This window comes from Protopterus annectens, chromosome 8.part0 (assembly GCF_019279795.1).
Source record: "Protopterus annectens isolate FY-2018-M chromosome 8.part0, PAN1.0, whole genome shotgun sequence".
Taxonomy (NCBI): domain Eukaryota; kingdom Metazoa; phylum Chordata; order Ceratodontiformes; family Protopteridae; genus Protopterus; species Protopterus annectens.
This window is the reverse complement of record NC_056741.1, coordinates 1,794,330,006-1,794,354,680: the sequence shown is the minus strand read 5'-3', so window position 1 is coordinate 1,794,354,680 and position 24,675 is coordinate 1,794,330,006. Positions and strand designations below refer to the sequence as shown.

At 45.7% G+C, this 24,675-nt stretch overlaps 1 protein-coding gene across 1 annotated transcript in view; it reads right to left on the bottom strand.

Annotated features, from left to right (window-relative positions):
• CNOT1 (CCR4-NOT transcription complex subunit 1) overlaps nt 1-24,675 on the bottom strand; it is a 4,219,019-nt gene that overhangs the window by 3,062,187 nt on the left and 1,132,157 nt on the right. The window lies entirely within an intron of this gene.

Sequence of the window (24,675 nt, the reverse complement as noted above, 5' to 3'; positions counted from 1 at the left end):
CCTCCCTAACTGAATCCAAACAATTAAAACATATTACCTGGACAAATAGATTATCTACAGAACGTTCTTTGCATGCAGTAACCACTGGAACTCAGCTATGCATACCCTATTGGAGCACGTGTTTAATTCTTCAGGGGTCTGACTATGTCCAGCATTCACTGCAAAAGGTCAGAACACATCCAGCATTTACCTCCTAGGTTCTATTTTTGCAGTATATAAGCTAGCTCTACCCAGAAGCCAAATTAAACATGAATTTAAAATCAAGTACAGCTGAGCAAGTCCTGTTTACCTGTAACAGATGTTTGTAAAACACTGCCTTACTGACTTATGGGTAGTAGTGTCCCACTGCTCTATTCTCGGTCAGTCTATCAAAGCTCAGAGCTCCTACCCCTGCCTGTCTCTGAACCTGAGAACACAGGAAGTGCTTTTCAGACCAGCAGACAATAGAGTCCAGAAGGAAGAGAAAATGAAAAGCTTGTAAACACCTGTTGTCCCAAACCAAACACCACACTGACACACACTAATAAAGGCCACTGAGGGTTAACTCAACGGCACCTCCAACACCAAACTATGTACATCCAAAAAAGGGGGATGGTGGGTGGGTACTGCATGTATGGCAGTATATTCTATCAACATTCTGTTAAAGATAAGTAGAACTTGTGCAACACATTCCCATAGTGGCATATGGGTACATTCCCAAAGCTTACCAAATCTGGGAGGAGGAAGGATAAAAGGTCCAGGAGTCCCTGGAGAATGATCCCAATTAAACTTGCTCTGGATTTTAAAAGGCTTCCAAGCTTGCAGTGCTTTGCAACGCTATGGACAGAGGACCAACTTAGTGCATCTAGAACACTGTGTCAACTCCTTTTCAATGAGCCAGTGAAGAGGCCCTGGTGGAGGGAGCCTTTACCTTACCATGGTGAGCATAACAAAAAAAAAAATAAATACCCAAGGATAACCCACGTGCAATGGTTTGCATACTGGCAGGTTGACGTCTCTGTCCTTCATAAGAAATTTGTCCTTCAGCCTTCTTGAAGGGTTTTGTTCCGTGAAGGTAGTATGCGAGTTGAAGATGCAGTCAAGGTATGACATTCTCTCTCCCTTACTTAGGTTTTGGGAAGAGCACAGGAAAGTTGTTGGACTGAGGGCAAATTCTGAGACAACTTTCAGCATGTAAAAGGGATCAGTGCTAACGCAACCATATTCCTGTGGAAAATCAGGTAAGGTTATTCCAAAATGAGAGCTTGTAGCTCAGAGACTTGCCTTGCAGATGTCACAGCAATAAGCAAAACAGTCTGACATTAAGAAATTAAAATCAGCAGGTTCAAAAGTTAAGGTCGATCCAGAAAAAGCATAGGGAGAAAATAAAAACACCAAAAGGTTTCTTACCTGAGTTCACCAATTGAAACAACCAGAGAAAGCAGCAGACTTTTCAGAGATCCTTCTCTTACTGTGGCAGTAGAAAACTAAAAGGGTCCTACCTGTGGGTTGGAAAGGCAGTCCCTATTCTCTCAGGTGACTGATCCATCACACAGACAGGAAAACTGAAGCAGGTGGAGGGACACTGACAGAGGAGGATGAAGAGAGTTTATGTACCCAATACAAGGATCCCACTCAATCATCAAATATGCAGAGCTACTGTATGCAAGTACTACCTTCAAGTATCATCTCTACAATGGATAACCGATGCACAACGAGCTCCATCCAGTGAGAAAAAAGCTGGGCAGCTCAGGACAGAATGATAAGACGAAGGCACAAGAAGCTCAAATTCTGGAATGGATTTCAACATATGGTAAAAAACTATGCACTGCAAGTGGCCAACAGTACTAAATAGACACAATGAGAAACAAGTAGATGGAAGTAACCCCCAAGGGCAAGTCTGAACATAGTGGCAGAAGTGCAACTGGCTGCCCAAAGATACAAGCAAACAACTGTGAAACACTAAGTTTTCTGAAAACCTCTCTCGCTGGGAGGCTTGAACTGTTATATGCCCCACAGAAGGATATGCCATTGGCTCATGTTTCGAGCATTTTACAATTTCCTCAAGCAAAGTTTTCCAATGACAGTCTACAATACCACTCAGAGGATCAAACTGTAGAAAAGGAATTTAAATTTCTTCAGAGTTGTAGCTCCAAACCCAATCAAAGCATATTTACTGTTTAGAATTAAATATTTACAACCATATCACCTATCCAACAGCCACATGCACAATTTCAGTCTACCACCACCCAGCCCCTATCACAAAGGATGCAAAGAACTTACAACCATTTCCTGTTGCTAAACTGCAGGCATTGAAAGGAGTTATTCAACAATACATCACCAGACAAATCCCACAGTGCACATCTGTACAAATACACCATAAAAGCAGATGCACAAGGTCACTGCTGCAACAGCCACGACTACTAAATTTCCAGGATTAACCAGTAAGGGGAGCTCAAAACAGTTCCCCCTCCAAACATGAAAGATGCCCTACCACCCAGAAGGTGGATAATCCCAGTATAAAATGACCACCTGGCCTTGAAGGGACCAAAGGGAATCCCACCCAAAAATGGGGATGATTCAAAAAGCTGCAGTCTGAAAGGACTGTGGCCAGGATAGAATGACTAGGATATAGCACATCTTGTAAAACAGTTAAGGCAAAGCCAGATCTTGCCCTAGAAGTAACGTCCAATTTTTAAGTACTTTGACTTGAATAAGGTGTGTACAAATGTCCAGGCAGCGGCTTCAGAAATGGTCTTTTGATGCCCTTAATGAAAGCTATAACTGTAGTTAAAGACCTTGTACTATGATCCTTAAGTTGTCTCAGTTTATCACTAGAGGAGCAGCAGGAACAGATACAAATGTGCTAGTCATTTAAAGAGACTGCTTTAAAACATTTGTTCTACCTTTACTGAAGCAGAGGAAAAGTAATCACACAGTCTGATTCTGTGCCATTATCAAAGCTGTCTCAAAGGAATATTTAACTCTCGCTTCCTTGTTTGTGGAGTCTAGAAGACAGTGAACCCAAGCTAGCCATCTAGCTAAGAAATCTCTCTAACTCTGGCAGAAAATTTTTCTCAGGCTCGCCCTGTCAATATGGAATATTAAAGGATCCTTGCATATCAGTGCTTGAAGCTACAACACTTGAATCTGAAGTGATTGCTACCAACATTACAGGTTGGCATGTCAAAAAGTTAACTGGGGCTGCAGGTTTAAAAAGAGCTTGTGATAATTTCTTTTCCAGGTCAAAGTTCAGATTCCCAAGGAGCAGCAGTTCTCTTTCTTGGTGGTCTTAAGTACACTGAACCCTTCAGGAAATGCCTGGATGTTAGTAGGATAGCCAGGAGCAGATAAAGGCAGGCAGACAGATTGCAGTAACAAGTACCTTAACATATGAATCTGCACAAAAGAGCTCACTGAAGTATTGGAGGATCATGAACACTAGGAGCTCCAAAGTCCTTCCCAAGTGCCAGTAGGAAAAAGTACAGCTGTGTACCTACCATAAATGTAGATGTTAGAGTGTATTCACTGTTGCAGTCATTACACTTGGGTTATCCTGCTGGCAGGCTACCCGCAGTCGGCCTGAACTCCCAACTCCTGGTCCGGCGTCAGTTGCTGTCGCCTCTTCCCTGAAGTCAGTGCGCCAGGGGTATATAAGATGCAGCCAGCACCATTTTCTTCAGTCTTTCCTGCCGTGCAGTGCCCAAAGCAAAAGCAGGTCGCAAGTGCCAGTCGGCAGACTCCTGAGATTTTCGAATTTCAGATCCGAAGTCTTCGATAAAGCTAAGTACCCCGTTCAGGAAACTTTATTCTTGATCCAGACTGATGTCAGTAAAAGTTAATTGTATTTCTTGTGGGAAGCAAATATCTCATAAGGATTTGCATTCTTACTGTATTCCTTGCCTCGGCCCTGACCACGATGTTGCTAGTTGTCTGTTTTGTGCTAGATTTAACTTACGCACTATTAAGCGTTGGTTTGATTTTGCTTTACATCACTTTGGCCGAAGGTTAACTATATAATGCCATCAGTCGCTGTCGCCTCTTCCTTGATGTCAGTGCGCCAGGGGTATACAAGATGCGGCCAGTGCCATTGTCTTCAGTTTTTCTTGCCCCAGAGGTCAGGTGCCCCCAAAAGGATAGGCTAAAAACATTGCTTATAAAAAGCATACACTAAAATAAACAATGCCGTCATCTACAAGCAAATACACCACATAGGTTGTATAGAACAGAGAAGTACAGATAGGTCCCAGCAAAGAAAGGAGGATGGTGGGTGGGTAACCTGGACTGCAACAGTGAATACACTCGAACATCTACATTTATGGTAGGTACACAACTGTACTATGTTCATAGTGTTTCACTGTTGCAGTCATTACAATTGGGTTGAATCCCAAAGCTGAGGTTGGGCGGCTGGGTCTAAATAGGATTAGGAGTGGCTATGAGGCCCTGCAGAACTGCAGTGGAAAAGCCTGCTCTGGATTTAGAGTAAAGAGGTAAGTGGTAGTGCTTGGTAAAAGTGTGCACTGAACTCCAAAGTTGCAGCCTCCAAAATGTCCTTGGTTGGTACTCCTCTGAGAAAGGCTGCTGATGTTGCTGCTGCCCTGGTCGAATGTGGCCTAATGCCCTTAGGCACTGATTTGCCATGCTCTGCATAGCAGAACCGAATGCAGTGTCCTATCCATTTTGAAATAGTCTGCTTTGAGATAGCCTTTCCTTGTGATCCTGCAGCATATGCCACTAAAAGTTGCTCAGTCTTTCTGAAAGCTTTAGTTTTGTCCAAGTAGAAGCGTAGCTGCCTGTGTATGTCCAAAGAATGATGAAGTCTCTCGCCTTTATTCAGGGGATTTGGATAAAAAGTAGGCAAATGAATAGTTTGGTGAAGAGCCACACTGGATACTACCTTTGGCATAAATGTTGTGTTTGTCCTTAGAGAAACCCTGTCCGGATGGAACATAAAAGGTTCCACTGCCATTAATGCCTGCAACTGAGACGGTTCTTGCTGAAGTTTATTGCTAGGAGCAGAGCAGTTTTCCATAAGAATTTTATCTCAGCTGTATTGGCTGGCTCAAAAGGAGGCAGAGTGAGCTTTTCCAAGACAAAATTGAGGTCCCATGTAGGTAGTGGTGGTCTCCTTGGGGGGGTCTTATGTTTTGGCCCCTCTGAGGTACTGCCTTAGCAGTGGATGTGAAAAAATAGGTTCTGTATTGTAATGAGCTGAAATGGCAGAGGCATGGATCTTACTTGATAATGACAGGCCTTTGTCTAACATCTCAGTTAGGTATTGCAAAATCTGAGGAATATTTGGAACAAGCGGTTCAATTCCTTGTGCCCGATTCCAAGCACAGAATCTCTTCCATTTTTCTGCATAAGATTTTCTGGTGCTGGGCCTCCTGGCTTCCAAAATGACATCCATAACTGCTTTAGAGAGAGGTGTGTTTTGAGCGGTTATATTATTCGCCATGCAGCCAGATTTAAGGTTCTGAGTTGGCTGTGCAGGATCCGATTGTTTATTTGGGTCAAAAGATGAAGAATTTGAGGTAAAGTCCAGGCTGGGCCTTGAGACAAGCTCTTTAGGATTGGAGTCCAGTGCTGGCGTGGCCAGTCTGGGGCAATCAGAATCATTTTTGGCTTCTCTTGTCTGACCTTTAGGAGTACCTTGGGGAGGAGAGGCAGTGGAGGAAAGGCATAAACTGTCATGGTTTTCCAGCTGAATGATAGAGCATCCACCTTCCATGCTTGTGTGTGATAAGTCCTTGTGCAGAATCTCTGTAGTTGGCAGTTGTGAGGGGAGGCAAATTGATCTATGTCCGGGCATCCCCATTTCCTTGCTATCATATTGAAGACTTGTGGATCTAGTTTCCACTCATGAGGGTCCATGAGGTTTCTGCTTAGTTTGTCTGCCAGAGTATTGGTCTTTCCTGGCAGGAATTGTGCCTGCAGATGCACTTGATAGGTCAATGCTGTGTTCCACAAAGACATGGCTTGCCTGCAGAGGGAGAAGGAATGCGTGCCCCCTTGTTTATGTACCACATGACTGTAGTATTGTCTGTCTTTAGCAATAGTTGTCCTGGATGGAGTAGATCCTTGAAGGCTGTCAGGGCATTCTGTACAGCTAGCATCTCTTTTTGATTGATATGAAGATGCATTTGGCTTGCGGGCCACGTGCCCTGAATACATTTTCGTGCCATGTGTGCCCCCCAGGCATAATCCGATGCATCTGTTAGTTTCTGCCTGGCTGTGGGCAAAGTGAATGGCTGTCCCTTGTGGTGACAGGCCAGTACCCACCATCGAAACTCTTGTTGCAGGCAGTGAATGAGAGTAATTATTGTTTCCAGGCTGTGGCAATGTTGAGTCCAAACACTTTTTAGATACCATTGTAGCTTCCTCATATGCAGTCTTGCATATGGAATTAGCAGAATGCAGGATGCCATGAAGCCCAAAGCCTGCAGAATTTTTCTTGCAGGTAACTTGGTTTTTTATGCCATCATTTGGAAGTAATGAGTCAGTTGCCTTTGCTTGTCTGGCGTGAGAAGCCATCTGGGCAGTTGTATTTAAGCTTGCACTCAGGAATATTATCTCTTGAGAGGGTACTAATTTTGATTAGTTTTCGTTTACTGTGTACTCTAGGCAAATTAGTAATCTTTTTACAAATGCCAGATGCTTTAGTGGAATGTCCTTGCTCTCTGCTTGAATAAGGCAGTCGCGCAAGTAGGGATATATTTGAATTCCTTTTTGTCTGCAAAATGCAATTACTGGTGCCAGGCATTTTGTGAAGACCCTGGGCGCAGTAGATAATGCATTACCAATTCTCTGCACTGCCCTTTGGCTTGAGTCAGCTATGAATCTGAGGTATCTTCTGCAAGATTGTCTGATTGGGACATGTAGGTATGCCTCCTTGAGGTCCAAAGTAACTAGCCAAGCCTTCTTGCCCAGCATGGGCAGAAGTTGTAGTGCCAACATTTTGAATTTTGGAAAGACCAGGAAAGTATTTAGAATAGACAGGTCCCAGTATTGGTCTCTATGCTTTGTCCTTTCTGGGTACCAAGAAAAGTCTCGAGTAAAATCCTTGCCCCTGCTCTTGCTGTGGTACTTTTTGAATAGCCCTCATGTCCATGAGAGCAGTAATTTGTTTTTGTACCTCTGCCCATTGATTGTGTGGCAGGTCTGGCATGCCTTTTGACGTTGGTAGGGTGTGAAAGTGGAACCTGTAACCCTGAGAAACAATATTCAAAACCCATTTGTCCTGGGTGATCATGTGCCAGATTTTGTGAAATAAGTGCTAGTTTTCTCCCTAAGGGCGCTGCCAAAAGGTAAGTGCTTGGTATTTCTAGAGGAAAGTCATTGGGACCGTTTCCTATAAGGTTGTGATTTGTCTTCTCCGCCTTTGGGGGCTGAAGCACCCCATTGTTTAGGTCTGTATGAGCCTTGCGGCCAAGATCCGCCTCTTGGGCGTCTGTATCTGTCTCTCTGTGGCCTGACACTGGAAAGGACCAATTCTTAGAAGGCCAGTTCCTGCTAAATCTAGATGGCTGAACTTGTAAGAAATCCTTTACTGTCTGCATAGATTTTGCTTTATCCTCCATTTTCTTTAACACCTCTTCTGCCTTAACACCAAAGTATCGTGCTGTAATGGAGCATCCAATAATTTTGCTTTAACATGATCAGGTAAACTCTGTTCTTTTAACCAAGCATGCCTTCGAATGACAGGACCTATAACTGCGGCTCTGCAAGAAGCCTCTAATGAACCAAAACCACATTGCAAAGTATGCTTTCCCACTTGTTCAGCTGCATGCAATAAATCCTGAGTTTCCTCCTTCTCAGGACATTCAGGGCTTGTAAGCATTTTCTGTTTTAACAAAGACATTAGGTATTTTTGATATTTAAGCATGTGAAACTGGCAGTATAAAGCCCTTACAGCTAAAGTAGCAGAAGTGTAAACTTTCTTCCCCCATCTGTCCAGTGCTCTAGAATCCCTATCAGAGGGAACAGGGTTTTTTTTGCAGTGGAAGCCTTAACCCCTTTGGGTCCCTGCGAAGTAGTTTCAGATCAGCAGCAGGGTTTTTATAAAGAAATTTATGAGAATCTGGAACCCTGTAGTACCTATCTGGCTTAACTGGTGCAGGGGGTAAAGAATCAGGAGTCAAACTGGATTCAGAAAAAACATCAACAATATCGAGTACAGGGGGAATAGCAAGATGCCTGTGCTGAGGCAATAAAAGAAAGTCTCTGAGCCTTTTCTTGGATTCTGAATAATCCTGGCTCTCCCAATGGAAATGTTCCCTCATGGTGTGCAGGGTTTCCCCAAAAGAGTATTCCTCAGGAGGAGAGGCTGAAGGGATAGATTCTTCAGCATCAGAGTCCTCATAGGGAGGGAGAGAATATCCCTGCTGTGAAGAGGAATCAGAAGAAATAGAAACCTGGTCAGAGGAGTCTGTCAGTGTCTTGCCTAAGCCTTTTATCAGGAGGGGGATGGGAACCCATGATCAAAGTAATTAAGTCCTAGGCCATTTTGAGCATCTGTTTCTTTGGTATGGATTTTATAGATTTTTTTTTATAGATTAGTACTAAGCTAACTGCCCTTGCAAGCCATTTTAAGCCTAGCCAGTTGTCCCTTCTGAGATTCAAACCCTGCACCTTGTGTTTACAAGGCAAACACCTTAACCATTAGGCCACCCTCTTATATGACTGTCCAGGAGAATACTGTACTTGTTTCTTTGTCTTTAAAGGTGATTTAGACTTTGCCTTAGCTGCTGAAGAGGTCTTGATAGTAAGCTGTGTAGGTCTGAAAACACCCTCAAAAGCCGATGCCTGCTCAGCGGCTCCAGACCCATCTGAGGGAATTGTTTCCGTATGCCCAATACCTTGAGTTTCCAGAGGCCTAGGTGTCTCCACGTGGGAGTTGGAGGCACCCTGTGGCTCTGAGTTAGCAGGTGTCAGGGGCTGCGAAAGTGCCTTCACTGAAAACCGGCGAACCGGCGATTGGCCTAGAAGAGGCTTAGTCAGTTTTGGACCTCGGATGCCTGTCTTTTTCTTTGCTCTTGTGCTTTTTATGAACTCCGGTTGTCGGTTGTTCCGACAGCATTATATAGTTAAACCTTTGGTCAAAGTAATGTAAAGCAAAATCGAACAGACGCTTAATAGTGCGTTGGTTGAATCTAGCACAAAACCGACAACTAGCAACATCGTGGTCAGGGCCTAGGCAGGGAACACAGTAAGAATGAAAATCCTTATGAGGTATTTGCTTCCCACAAGAAATACAATTAACTTTTACTGACATCGGTCTGGTGCAAAAAAAAGTTTCCCCAACAGGGTACTTAGCTTTATTGAAGACTTCGGATCTGAAATTCAATTTCGAAAATCTCAAGTCGGCCGACCGGCACTTCCGAACTGCTTTTGCTTCAGGCTCCGCGCAGCAAGAAAGACTGGAGAAAATGGCGTTAGCTGCATCTTATATACCCCTGGCGCACTGACGTCAGGGAAGAGGTGACAGCAACCGATGCCGGACCAGGACTTTGGAATTCAGGCAGACTGCGGGTAGCCTGCCAGCAGGATAACCCAAGTGTAATGACTGCAACAGTGAAACACGAACATCTGTCCGACCCAAAACTTTTACCAACCTATGAACCTATATAGGAAATTCACCCCGGGGATCATGTCAGTCGCCCTGCTAGACAGGGGCCCAGAGAAGTAAATATTGTCAGAAGAAATATCCAGGGAATTGTTATGGCTAGGCTTGCATAGTCCATAGGGCCGATAGCCTAGTACCAACCTATGAACCTATTAACTTTTAATGACATCGGTAAGGAGCAAGAAAAGGTTTCTCCACATGGTACTTAGCTTTAGTTAAAGACCTTGGCTCAAACTCGAAAGCGAAAATTTCAGGAGTTTGCCAACCGGCACCTGCTAACTGCTTCAGGCACCGCACAGCAAGAAAAACTTATGTAATGGCATCGGCTGCATGTTTTATACCCCTGACAACCTGACATCATGGAAGAAGGGACAGCAACCGATGCAGGACCCAAGACTTTGTTAATCAGGCCTACTGAGGGCTACTTGCAAGCAGATAAAAAGAAGTTATGTCCTTACCATAACGTTCCATGTGGAGTGTTCATCTCGCCTTGATTACACATGGGTTCGGAGCCGATCCTCGGCTCCGTGTCGGCCGACTGCAAGCTCTGCATCGAGAAGAAGCTCGAGGACATCTAATACCCACAATCCCCCTCTGCCTTTACCTCAGATCTAGTTTGCAAGCAAACCAGACAAAAAGCACGCACACATGCCAACTATATACATAAAAGTACATATATACAAACATACCAAGAGTATGATAGTAACATTAATACTGCAACAGCAGAAGGAGAATACTCCAGACCAGGCACCAAATTGAACGTTCTTCCTAAGGGTGGGAAGGGTGGGAGTGTAATACCAAGCGAGATGAACACTCCACATGGAACGTTATGGTAAGGACATAACTTCTTTATGTGAGAGTGTTCAATCTCGCCTTTGTTCTTACACATGGGTAGCGTCCCTAGCTCCATGATCCTGAGGAACTCAAGGGAGAACGTTCTTGAGCACAGTGGAACCAAAGGTTGCCCTATCCTTAGAAACCCTGTCCACTTTGTAATGAGAGATAAATGTATGTGGTTTAGCCCAAGTAGCAGCCGCTGAAATAGTGTCTAAAGGTAGCGAGCTGCGTGAGCCAAAGATGTAGAAACTGATCTGGTAGAATGTCCTCTGGGTTTTGCTGATAATGTTTGGTCAGAAGCTTCATACACATAAATGATACAATCAGTTAGCCACTTAGAAAGAGTTAGTTTCGTAACTGCAAGACCCTTTCTGCTGTCAGCAAAAGCTACAAATAGTTGATCAGATTTCCTGTGATCTTTTGTTCTATCCAAATAAAATCTGAGTTGCCTATGGACGTCTAGTTTGTGCAACATATACTCCAATTTATTAGAGTGGTTTTAAAGAAGGTGGGTAATTCGATGGACTGATTAATATTACTAGAAGAACAAACTTTGGGAAGAAAGGATGGATTAGTGCGAGGGATACTCTGTCAGAATGAAAAATTAAATAAGGATGTTTGACCGAAAGGGCCTGAAGCTCAGACACCCGTCTAGCAGATGTAATGGCCACTAGAAATAATGTTTTCCATGACAAAAATTTCAAAGTGCAACTTGAAGCTGGTTCAAAGGGTGGTAACATCAATTTAGAGAGCAATAAGTTTAAATTCCACGGTGATGTCGGACTTCTGACTGGTGGTCTGATATGAAAAGAACCTTTAAAAGGCTTTACAAAGTCTGTGAGCCATAATAGGCACCACTTTCTTCTACATGATAGTTAGAAATGGCAGCTAACTGTACTCTTAACGCACCCGCGAAACCTCCTTCATGAAATAATTCAGTCAAGAATTCTAAAACCTTACTCGATGTAGCTGTACCAGGGTCCAACTGATGTGACTCCGCCCAGAAGACAAAGCTTCCACTTACTGGTGTAAGTCTTTGTAGTGGAAACTTTATGAGAAGCTACTAAAATATCTTGAACCGCCGATGTAAGGGGAACCGACCTGGCTAGAAAGGAAGCAGCCAAGCTGCTAGATGGAGAGATTCTAGGGATGGGTGAGGAACTCCTGACGAGTGAGTCAGTAGATCTGGCTCTGGGTCCAGCATCCAAGGTCCCCGAATGCGGTGATGCAATAGAAAGGGGAACCAAATTTGACGAGGCCAGAACGGAGCAATGAGAATAATAGTCCTCTGAAGGTTGTTTGCCTTCTGTAGAAACTTTGCAATAAGGGGAAATGGAGGAAAAGCATATAGGAGACCCGGGGGCCAATCGTGCACCAGCGCGTCCCTGGGGACTTCCCCTGGAGGGGGTAATAGGGCAAAGTAGCTCCTGCATTTGACGTTCATTGGAGACGCAAACAGATCGCAGGTAGGCTGGCCCCATTTGCGAAAAATCCTTTTCCCAACTGACTGCTTGAGGGACCACTCGTGAGGCAATAGTATTGCCCTGCTCAGCCTGTCGGCTATGACGTTGGATGACCCCGGGATGTGCGTTGCGATCAGAAAGCGACCGGTGGACTCTGCCCATTGCCAAATTCTCATGGCCTCTCTGCATAGTTGGTAAGACCTGGTTCCCCCTTGCTTGTTTATGTACCAGACTACGGACATGTTGTCTGTCTGAACTGCAATGGTCCCTGGAGGAAGAAGGGGAGCAAAGTGTTGCAACGCCAAAACACTGCCCTCAACTCCAGAACATTGATGTGCAGATTGTACTCCAGATTGGTCCATTCGCCTTGGACTGTCTGTCCCTGAAAGATGCCCCCCCACCCTATCAGGGAAGCGTCCGTGGTTATCGTCGCTGACGGTGCGGGTAACACAAATGGTCTTCCGCTGGATAGGTTGCAAGTCTGTAACCACCACATTAGGTGTGATTTGCATGTTTTCGTTATCAATATTTCGTGAGTCAGTGGAAGTTGTTGGAATGACCATTGTGCAAACAGAAGCCATTGTAGCACTCTCATGTGCAGTCTTCCCAATGGTATCGCAATGAGAGAAGCTGCCATGAGACCCAAAACTTTCAGAACAATTTTTGCTGGGGACTTTCTGGACGACAGAAGAAGGGAAATGTTGAATTGAAGTGCTACTATTCTTTCTGTAGGAAGTTTTAGAACTAACTGACGCGTATCTAATTCCGCTCCTATGAATAAGATATGCTGTGATGGCTGCAGCAACGATTTTTCGAAATTTACTGAAATGCCAAGGTGTGTACAAAGTTGTAGGGTGTAATCCCTGGCTTGTATCAGTTGACGCCTGGTGGTGGCAGACAGGAGCCAGTCGTCCAGATACGGAAACACATGGAATCCTAGGCGCCTCAGATGAGACGCTACCACTGCCATACATTTGGTGAAGACCCTGGGGGCTGTGGTCAGACCAAAGGGCAGGGCTCGAAACTGATAGTGACTGGCTCCCAGCCGGAAGCGCAAATGATCCCTGGACGCCCTGGCCATTTTGATGTGGTAGTATGCGTCCTTCAGATCTATTGAGCACATCCAGTCGTCCTTCTGTAAGAATGGAAGGATCGATTGAAGCGTGACCTTCGAACTTTTCCTTCTTGACAAAGGTGTTGAGATGGCTTAGGTCCAGAATTGGCCTCCAGTCCCCTGTTTTCTTTGGAACTAAAAAGAACCTTGAGTAAGTTCGAATCCTATTTGGTCCGCTGGGACTGGTTGGATGACTCTTTTCTAGCAGCTTTGAAATTTCTGTAGCTGCTGGCTCTCAGATGGGGTGGTACATCTGGGAGTTTCTTTTGGAATGGGGGTGGATAGAAATGGGATTTTGTAACCTCTGCTAACAACGCTTTTTACCCAATTGTATCAGGAAAGGTTTTGCCAGGGCTGAGGGTATAAAGCTAGCGACCCCGACTGCCTCCAGAGCAGGACAGTCGGGCCTCCTCTCAGGAGTGCTGAAAAGGTTTGCCAGGAGGTTATCCCTGTCACCTTGGTTTTGGACCCCCTCTGCCGCCAGGGCGGCGTCTTCCACCTCTGCCCCCCCCTCTGCCTCTAGAGGGGGCATCACCCTGTGTGTTTGGGAAAGATCCTTGGGGTTTTCGAAACCACATTTTCCCACCACGTTGCCCTTTGGGGTACGGTCTGGAAGGGGTGGAAAAACGGACTCCGACAGCAGACAGAGTCTTTCCCTCCTGTTCACACCGGGTAAGGGTCTCCTTTACTTTAGGGCCAAAAAGTGTGGCTCTGTCAAATGGGGCGTTAGTAAAGGAAGGCTTGAAGGCTTCCGCAAATGAACATAAGCGCATCCAGGATTGCCTACGAAGAGCAATCGCTGAAGCCGCTGCCCTACTCGATCCTTCGGCTGCATAGGATATCAGCCTCATGGACGAGTTCACAATGGACGTAAGGGTGTTGAGATGCGCTGTAACTTTCTCTGAGATAGCGGTATCTGTAGCACCCTGGAGGGTATCTCCCAACTCTGACTAGATCCCTCTGTAAACGTGTAAAATGAGTCAAATAGTTCAGGGAACGCATAGAGAAAGCCGCTGAACTGAAAATGCGCTTCCCGTATCTGTCCATGGTCCTAGAATCTTTGTTAGGCGGATGGACAGATGAGGAAGACTCCGACATCTCCTTTTTCGTGGCCGCTGCCACCACCATGGCGTCTACTGGAACTCCTTTGGTGAGGTAAGCTTTGTCCTGTGGTGCCGTGATGTACTTATTCGGCTTCCTAGGGACTGGTTCCACCGTGTCAGGAGTCTCCCACGCCCTTCGAGCAATTAATTCCATTAACTCATCAAAGGCGGAGTGACCCAGGAGGAGGAAGGACGGGCACCAAATGCCTTCAGCAAAACTGACTCATCCTCAGAAGGGGAGGGCTTGCCAGTCACCTCTCTGTTTTAGGATCTCCAAGATGTCCGAAAAGAGACATCCTCTGAAGGTGACTTAGGGGACCCTTCTGACTCATCTAAGTCATTATCAGATGTCAAGGATTCTTGTGGAGAATCCAAGTGTCTCCTCTTACACAGTCTTTTCCTAGGAACTTCTTGGGGAGCATCCGAAGAAGCCTCCGAGGAAGAGGGGCACCCTCCAGGGGTGGCTGAGACACTGGTGCCCGACGCTTGACGTGGCCGTGGGTGCAGAGGAGGATAACGGTCCTTTGCGGGAGGAGAAGCTGTACCTGCTGATGTGGTTGTCTGGGTAGACAACACCTTCCTCATGAGGTCGAAGGCCCCGGTCCAGAGTCGAGGTATCTCCCGGTTCAAGAAATGGGAAGAATCCCGAAACAGGAGCCGAAGGCACCGACCCGAGGACGGAACCGAATCGATCCGTGCGAGGCCCGAGAGGAGCGTCGGAACGAAACATCAGTCCGACTCTCGGTCCCGGAACCAAGGACGGATCTTCGCCCAGAGACTCGGTACCGGATCGGATGGAGTCGAGGTGAACGGTGCCGACCGAGAAAAAGACGGTTCTGGCACCGAGGGCTCCACAATCATCAGTTCAGCTTCTTCCGGCTCCGAAGACTGGACAGATCTCGGAGGAGGAACAGATGGAGATAGTGGCAGGCCTTCAAGTCTCGACATCAACTGAGAGGAGACCGAGATAAGCTTGGACAGGGCCGTATGCTCCATCAGTTTCTGCACCACACGGTCCACATCGGTGTCGGAAAGGGGCCTAGAAGAACGAGTCGAAGGGATCGAAGACGGAGCCGACCTCAGCAGAGTCGGTGGAGGGAGCTCCGTCACCGGTTCCAAGACCCGAGGCTCGGAAACTGCCGACAGTTGAACACTCGGCCCCGAAGTCTGTGGAACCGGTGATCTAACTAGACCCGAAGAGCTCGGAGCTGATGACTTTGGCTCCGACGCCTTCGACCCCTTCAAGACTTGGATGCCTGGTCTGAAGCATCCAGAGCCTCCTGGAAAGAGGGTTTCAACAATCCTCTATCCATCAGTTTCCTGCGCCTATCTGTCATGACCCTCCCACTAAAAGAGTGACAAATAGAGCAGTCCTCTTGTAAGTGGAGAGGGCCAAGACGGTAGAGACAGGAACTGTGGTTGTCTGTGACCGACATCTTTTGGCCACACTGACAACGTTTGAAGCCAGATTTTATTTTCTCAGACATAATGACAAGAGAAAGAGACAGTCCAGTCCAGTTAATAGTCAAATCCAGTAACAATGTCAAATCCGGTAATTGAAAGTCCGATTGTTAATTGCTTAAGAAAGCAAGACTACAACAAGATTCTAGTCAAAAAGTGTCCAAGTAGGGTGGTAGGCCCCGAAAAACTCTATACCCGAAAGTTAACTAAGTTAAACTAATCTAAGGTACCGAGAATTCCTAATCCACTCACACACCGTACTCTAACTTTAATTAACTAGATTTAAAAGAAGTTTTTTGAAAATTTAAACAGAATAGATAAAAATCTTATCTGTAAAGCCTCGAGCTAGCCTCCAGCGATGCGTATGCAGCAGCGGCAAACTAGATCTGAGGTAAAGGCAGAGGGGGATTGTGGGTATTAGATGTCCTCGAGCTTCTTCTCGATGCAGAGCTTGCAGTCGGCCGACACGGAGCCGAGGATCGGCTCCGAACCCATTTGTAAGAACAAAGGCGAGATTGAACACTCTCACATCCCAAATGTAATGACTGCAACAGCGAAACATGAACATCATCCAATTAACACCCTTTCTGTGGATCTACTGACACCACTACTGGATCTGCCACGATTCTTGTACAATTTATGGGAGTCTTGCACACTATAAAACAAGCTGCACTTCTGTGCATGAGAACTCCAGCTTCTAAAAGGTTGCCACGAAGGCATCTAGCCCCCCTCACCCCGAAAAAAGATGGTTGCGATGCAACCTTACTACAGTTGGAGACAGTACATTCACTGTTGCAGTGCTGACTCTTGGGATTTCATGGCAGCAGAAGCAGGAGTCTTGCTGCTCCCCCTTGTCCTAGCAGACACACTCCTCTTTCAATATCAAAACACTGCTGGCATACAAGATAGCTAGCTGGTGCTATCTTCAGGAGCAGGGGACACCAACCCCTGAAGGATGGCGGATAATCCTTAACAGTACACAGTGATCAGGCTGATAGGGTCAGGATCCCCCATACCCTCGATGCATTCCTCTTCAACCCCTCCCCCCCAGTAATTAATCCCAGCTCTCCTACTTATTAGAGCCCATCTGACTTGGTGTAATTTTGTTCTGTCCAGCTAAACTGTGACCTGTCTGTACATCAAGGAGAAAAGAACAGAGAAATGGACCAATCCAAGGAAAGAAGGCATCTGTCAACCTAGGAGTCATTCTCTGGGATTCAAGGTGCAGAACCTCTGTGTAAGCTGTTTTCTGGAGAAGCAAAGAAAGTCCACTTCTGGCAAACCCTACTTGTAGACCAAATCCAAAAAGACTTAACATCTACTCTCTGGGGTCCAATGAAGACCCAATTAGTCTGCCAGCCAAGATTCTGTCCTATCCAGGAATGTATTGGGCCACCAGGGGCCATTCGAAGTCCTGAGTCACCGCTCACACCTACAATTCTAGTTTGCAGGGTAGGTACGGCTGTACTGTTTAAACAGCAAGACTGATGTTCTGTTTTGATCATGGGACCTAGCCGAGATGTGTCTGCATGCATGAAGGCCCTGACACAGCTAGGATCTCTGCTACAATTATGTACCTCCTACACATTCGGCTCAAATGCCTAGACCAACATATCCCCCCCCACCGAGTTGAAAACTCAGCTACCTAAAATCGGTCAGCACCTGCACCCAAGTTTGCATTATTCTGAAGGGAAATTCCTTGCTATCAAGTACATGTGCCACCATTAAAGCTATCCTTGCGCAGGGAAGAAAGGCAATATTTATTTACCAAGAATGCTCTTATCCCTGTGGTACTAAAGTAAAGTTGTGTACACTTACCATAAATGTAGATGTTTAAGAGTATTCACTGTTGCAGTCATCACACTTGGGTTATCTGCCTGCAGGTAGCCCTCAGTCGGCCTGAATACCAGAGACTTAGTATTTATGTGTCGGTTGCTGTCTCAACAGGACTGATGTCAGGTCGTCAGGGGTATGAAAACAGGCAGCAGATGCCATTACATCATTTTTTTCCCCCCCAAATGTCAGGAGCCCACCAACAGGGAGCCAAGTTATGTTGGAGGAAAACACCACCAGTAAAAATTAAATACCAATACTAATACCCCTGAAAAGGGGTGGGTAAAAGGCATAGAGAGAATATACAGATAGTGAGAGAGAGAGAGAAACCAGGACTGCAACAGTGAATACTCCAAGTTCTACATTTACGGTAAGTGCACACAACTGTACTATGTTCTTTGTGTTTCACTGCTTGTCATCACACTTGGGTGGATTCCCAAAGCTAAAGGGTGGAGGCAGTCAATAAGAGTTAGGGCTGGCCAGAATGCCCTGCAGGATTGCTGTTGCAAAACCTGCTCTGGGATTTGGAGAAGACAGGGAAATGGTGTTGCTGGGTGAAGGTGTGTACAGAACCACAGGTAGCAGCTTCCAGGAAGTCTATCGTATGGACTTCCCCTGAGAAATGCTGTACAGGTAGATATTGCCCTAGTGGAATGTGCTCTGACCCCCTGAGGGGTTGGTTTCCCCATGATACTTGTAGCAGAAATGGATGCAATGTGCTATCCCTTCAGAGATGGTTTGCTTTGAAACTTGCCTTGCCCTCTGCCCCTGTTCCAAACTCACTAATAACTGCTCTGATTTTCTGAAGAGCCAAGTCCTATCCAGGTAAAATCTGAGCTGTCTGTGCAAGTCCAAGGAGTGCAGGATCCTTTCCCCTTTTCTTTTGAGGATTAGGGAAAAAGGTTGGCAAATGTATGGATTGGTTGAGAGCCACAATGGACACCACTTTAGGCATAAAGGAAAGGTTTTGTCCTGATGGAGACCCTGTCAGCATTGAAAATAACGAAGGGTTCCACAGCCATATGTGCTTGTAGCTCAGACACTCTCCTAGCTGAAGTAATGGCCAGAAGCAATGTTGTTTTCCAAGAGAGGAATTTTAAGTCTGCTGCCGCTGCATGCTCAAAGGGTGGAAGTGTGAACTTTTCCAGTACAAAGTTAAGCTCCCAAGCAGGGGTGGGTGCTTTCCTTGGTGGCCTTAAGCTGTTTGCCCTTCTCAGGAACAGTTAGATAAGAGGGTGAGAGAAGAGAGGTAACTCAGTGTTGTAGTGATCCAAAATGGATGAGGCATTATCTTAAAGGAAGAAGACAGGCCTTTGTGGAGTAGATCGGCCAAGTAATCCAGGATTAAAGGCATTAAGGGCAGAGTTGTGTCCTCTCCTTTAGACAGACTCCAGGAGCAGTACCTTTTTCACTTATCCGCATAGGATTTCCTTGTACTGGGTCTTCTGGTTTCAAGAATGACGTCCAGCACCTGCTTGCTTAGAGTTGCTGGGGGAGGATTCAAGGGATAAGCCAGGCTGCAAGATTTAAGGTTTGCAGTTGCGGATGGAAAATCTGCCCCTCTTGCTGAGAGAGCAGGGTAAGGTGCTGGTGTAGGTGCCAGGGTGGCACTGATGTCATGCTGCACAGGAGTGGGTACCAGCGCTGGCATGGCCAGTCCGAGGCAATCAAAACTGTCCTTGGTCGGTCTGGTCCTGTCTTATTTTGAGTAATACTCTTGAGAGAAAGGGCAGAGGTAGGAATCCATAAATTGATTTACTCACTGAAAAGATAGGGCATCCACTTTCCAGGCCTTGCTGTGACGGTTCCTGGTGCAGAATTTGCCGAGCTGGTGGTTGTAGGGGGAGGCAAAGAGGTCCACCTCTGGGGTCTCCCATTTCTGAATCAGAATGCTGAAGGTGCTGGGCTCTAACTGCTACTCGTGTGGGTCTAGCAGATTTCTACTTAAGTCTGCAAGTGAGTTTTGTTTGCCTGGCAGGAATTGGGCTTGCAGATGGACTTGCATGTCCAAGGCAGTGTTCCACAGGGCCATGACTAACTTGCAGAGTGGCTAGGAATGAGTACACCCTTGCTTGTTGATGTACCACATAACTATGCTGTTGTCTGTTTTTACTAGTAGTTGCCCTGGAAAGAGTAGGCATCTGAAAGCTGTCAGGGCGCTCTGCACAGCTAGCATCTCTTTTTGGTTGATGTGCAGATGAATTTGACTAGGGCTCCAGTGACTCTGAATGCATTTGCAATCCATGTGTGCTCCTCAGGCATAGACTGATGCTTCTGTGGTTATGGTCTGGACGGAGTGGGGATTAAGAGAGGGCAGTCCCTTGCTGTGGTTGCATGCTTCTGCCCACCAAAGAAACTCTGTCCATAGACAGGGTATGATAGGAAAGACTGTTTCCAGGTCCTGAGAATGTTAGCACCAAAGACCTTTAAGTAACACTGAAGTTTCCTCATATGCAGTCTGGCATATGGAATTACTGTACATGAGGCCATGAACCCTAGGGCCTGCAGTATTTTTCTTGTGGATAGCTGGGTTCTGGTGACCATTTGTTTGAAGTAGACTGTCAGATAGACTTGTTTTTCTGAACTGAAGAATGCCATCTGGGATGCTGTGCTCAAGCTTGCTCCCAGGAATACAATTTTTGACTGGGCACTAGCTGAGATTTCTTTTCATTGATGGTGTACCGCAGGGAAGTGAGAAAGTTTTTCACAAATGTCAGGTGCTGCAAAAGCAATTCCTGACTGTCCGCCTGAATCAGGCAGTTGTCCAAGTACGGGTAAATTTGGATATTTCTCTGCCTACGGTATGCAATGGCTGGAGCCAGGCATTTTGTGAATACTCTGGGTGCAGTGGATAAGCCAAAGGGAAGTGCAAAGAAAGGATAAATGCATAGATCCAGCCCTGAAACGTAGATACTTCCTGCATGACTCCCTTATAGGGGATGTGCAGATAGGCTTCTTAAGTCTAGGGTGCCTAACCAGGGATCCTTGGCTAGCAAACATAGAAGCTGTTGCAGAGTAAGTATTTTGAGTTTTGGTACCACAAAGAAGGTGTTAAGAATTGAAAGATCCAAGATTGGGCACCAAGAACCCTCTCTTCTGGGTACCAGGAAAAGCCTGAAATACAATCCTTGACCTATCTGTTCTGCTGGAACAGGCTGAATAGCCCTGATAGAAAGCAGGGATAGGAGTTGGTTTTGTGCCTCTGTCCAATGGTTTGAAGGAAGGTCTGGGAACCCTTTTGGGGTTGGAAGAGAATGGAAATTTAATTTCTACGCCTGGGATACAATGTTGATGACCCATTAGTCTTTTGATGGACATTCATTTTTTTGCATGAAGGGCAAGTGGGCACAAACAATTGGGCAGAGGTGAGGAGTGGAGTAGAGAAGTCATTGTGAGTTTTTTCCATAAGGAGGTAGCTTACCACTCCCTGATTTGAGGGTGGGGGCACTCTATTGCTTAGATCTCTGCATACTCAGACTGTAGTCTGGGTGGTCGATTTCCCTTAGGTCTGGTTTGTGACTGGGCTGGAGGGGGCTGAAAAGGACCAGTGTTATGAGAAGCAATGCCTACTGCATCTAGGAGGTTGTACTTGTAAGAATTCTTTAACTGTCAGCATAGATTTAGCTTTTTCTTCCATCTTTTTAAGAACCTCTTCTGCTTTGGTGCCGAACAAATTGTCCTTGTTCAAAGGAGCATCGAGTAACTTTGATTTGACAAGGTCTGGCAAGGTCTGCTCTTCAAGCTAAGCATGCCTTCTCAATACAGAACCAGTGACTGCTGCCCTGCAAGATGCTTCTAGGACGTCAAAGCCAGATTGCAAAGTATGCTTGCTGACTTGGCTTGCAGAGTGCATAAGCTCCTGCAATTCTTTATTTTCTGCACAGTCTGTAAAGGTTGCTACTTTTTGCTTAATAAGTTTCATACGTTGCTGGTACTTCAGCATGTCAAACTGACAATTCAATGCCTTAATGGCAAGAGTTGCAAAGGTATTCACTTTCTTACCCCATCCGTCCAAAGCTCTGGAATCCCTGTCTGAAGGGGTGGGATTTAGGCCACTGGGAAGTTATCTCTGGATGAGCAGTAGGATTCTTGAAAGGAAATTTGTGTGTGTCAGATACTCTGTAGTACCCGTCTGGTTTCCTAGGGGCAGGGGGTAAAGTATCAAGAGCAAGACGGGATTCCATAAAGACAACTTCCAGGACTGGGGGCATTGCAAAAGGCCTGTGCTGTGACAAATCTAAAAATTCTCTGAGTCTCTTTTTGGACTGAGGATAGTCTTGTCATTCCCAGTGGAACTGCTCTAAATTATGTAAGGTTTCATCAAAAGAAAAATCCTCTGGAGGAGAGGCAGAGGGAATGCATTCCTCTGCATCTGAATCCTCAAGCAGATAACGGCATGTCTTCATAATCAGAAACCTCGGAGTCATCGGGCTCCTGGTCTGTTAAAGCTGCAAGGGACTGGTCTCTTTCTCTTAGCAGTTGTGAAGACTGGGTGAAGATAGATGAAGGCTGCCAGCCTAGCCTGATAGAATTTGAGATAATTCTGTCATCTGTACATATTAATGTAAACCACAGGCTTGTCTTCTTAAATGGTAAAAATAGTGTTACATGTGGAACTGAAAAAAATGTAACAGTGCACTCTGCTGACCAAGTTAAGCATGTTGCGACTCTGATATAAACACTGCTCCGGCCGGTCTAGATGAAGGAATTCTTGCTATTGTTTTAAGGCCAGAGTTAATGGCAAGAATTTGCATGCATAAATGTCCTTAATGGCTTTGCTCCCTGACCTGGTGTGAGCTTACTAAAGAATGTAGCCCGATAGCCTGGGAAGCCCAGGGAAGTGTGAAGAATGACAATGTGAACCAGGAATGTGATTTTGAAAATAGAGAATCAGAGAGCATTAAGCATTTTTGTCATGACCATCCAACTCATCAGCACAGTCATGCTCTATATGCAAGTTTATCTTAGACTTCTGTTTACTCTTAGAAATAACTAGAAACTAGAAAGATTAGAAAGTGTTTTTCTGTGATGTCAGAACTGTACTACTGAATTATTTTAAGTATTTCTCTGTAATCTCTGAACTCTTGACTAGCACTGTGTAGTAAAAAGTATTGTCTTGTGCTTTGACTATCTGTTATTAAATATTTTTAAACCCTTTCTACTGTGGCTGCGTTTGTAGAGAATTTGAGATCTTCAGGCTACTTGCATCCCTTTGGTAAATTATACAGAGCCAATTCAATAGCTTTAGCCCTGGGCTATACTACCAATTGGATAAGTGCACAGTAATAATTGGACACCCTTTTAAGGGTTTTTGAGGAGCTGATAAATATTAGTGAGTGGTGGCAGCTGGTACTACCGTATAGTCTGGGGGAAAAGGGACACAGCTGGGGAACCAGTGCCAGCCTTCCCCAGGAATGTCTGTGTGACTGTATAAACTATTCCCAAAGTTGTGTGTGTGCGCGCGCGCACGTGCATGCGTGTTTCAGCCACTTGTGCAGGGACACGAAGCACTGCTTGGACAGAGGGTGCTGGAGGTTTTGGCTTGCCCACTAGGTTGATATCTGGGCCCTATAGCTGCGCCAGTGGGGAGTCTTATTGGGGTCCTGGAGAACAAGGGAGCGACCAGCCGTAGACTGACTGTGGTCGCTCTGTGCTCTTAAGGGAAATTGCACTTTACTGTGTGCATTTGTTATCCTTTCCTCCTATGAGACACCCCTCAATGGTGTTAATGGTGAGGATTGAAGCTCCTTGATAGCTGGGCCAGGACGCGGGCGTCTCATATTGTTTGGCAGTGGTGGGATATCCACACCACATATTAATTGGTTGGCAAATACTAAATAGCTTGTAGTGGTGTGGGTAGAGTGAATTCCTGCAGTTTGCGTACAGTGCGTGTTTTGTGCTCAATCAGCCACGCAGTGAATACTCAGTTCAGATCACAATTGTTTTATTTCTTTTGTTAGCTTAGTCAGTCAGGGTGAGCAGGCAGCATGTAAGCAGGAGTATGGAAAGCTGACAAGGAGCCAGCTGGTGGAGATGTGCCAGGCTAGAAGACTGGTGCATGGAAACCTGAGTAAGGCAGACCCGATTGCAGCCTTGGTTACAGCTGCATCAGAAAATGGCAACGAGAAGACAATCAGACTGGCAGTGGATATAAAACCCTTAGAGAATGGACAGCTCAACCTTTCTGCAGAGGACTTAAAAATCCATCTGGAGCTAAAGAGACTCGAGTTGGAGACCAGGCGTTTGGAGATAAAAGAGGCTGAGAGACTGAGGAGTCTACATGCTGAGGAGAATGAAAAACTGCTAGGCCTGGAAGCCGAGGAAAAGGAGCAGCAGAGGAAGCATGAGGGAAATGCTGACTCATTACCAGAGTCAAGGAGGTAATGGGGAATAGAGTAACAGGACCCCAGAAGCAAAAAAGGGCAGTAAATTTATTCCACAGTTTAAAGAGGTGGATAATTCTGATAGTTTCATTCATATGTTTGAGGGTATGCAAAAAGTATGGTGGTGTCCAAAGGCTCTGGGTACGGTTCCTGACCCCCTTACTCCATGGTAAAGTTGTAACTGTTTTGTTAAAAATGTCTCACTTTGCATGTTTTGATTATACTGCTGTTAAAAAGCACTTGTTAGAATTGTTTAAGCTAATACTTGAAATGTATAGGAAGAAATTTTGTGAGCATACACTCAAAGCATATGAAAAGTGTGTGAATATGTTGCAGAAAGTAGTTTTGTACCTACCATAAATGTAGATGTCCGATAGATATGCAACTGCAGTCATAACATATGGGTTGTCCTGCCTCAGGCAGCCCTCGGTCGGCCGGATTCCAAAGTCTGGGACCGGCGTCGGCTGGTGTCGCCTGCTCTCCGACGTCAGAACGGCTGGAGTATAAAGGCATCGGCCGACGCCATCTTCTTCAGTGTTTCTTGCCCCAGATGCCAGGTGCCCTCCTAGGAAGGCTAAATTTGGTGAATGGATAAACAATTCCAGACATGCACAACAGTAATAAACAGATACACCATAGGAGATACCCCCAGCTAATAGGAATAGGGGTAGTGGACCCATAAAGAAGGTTGCAGAGGGGTAGGAGGGTGGGAAAATCCGACTGCAGTTGCATATCTATCGGACATCTACATTTATGGTAGGTACAAAACTGTACTATGTCCTTCAAGAATGCAACTGCAGTCATAACATATGGGTTGAATACCATAGCCAAGCTGGGATGGTTGGAACTAAGAAAGTGATGGTGTAGCTAAAATGCC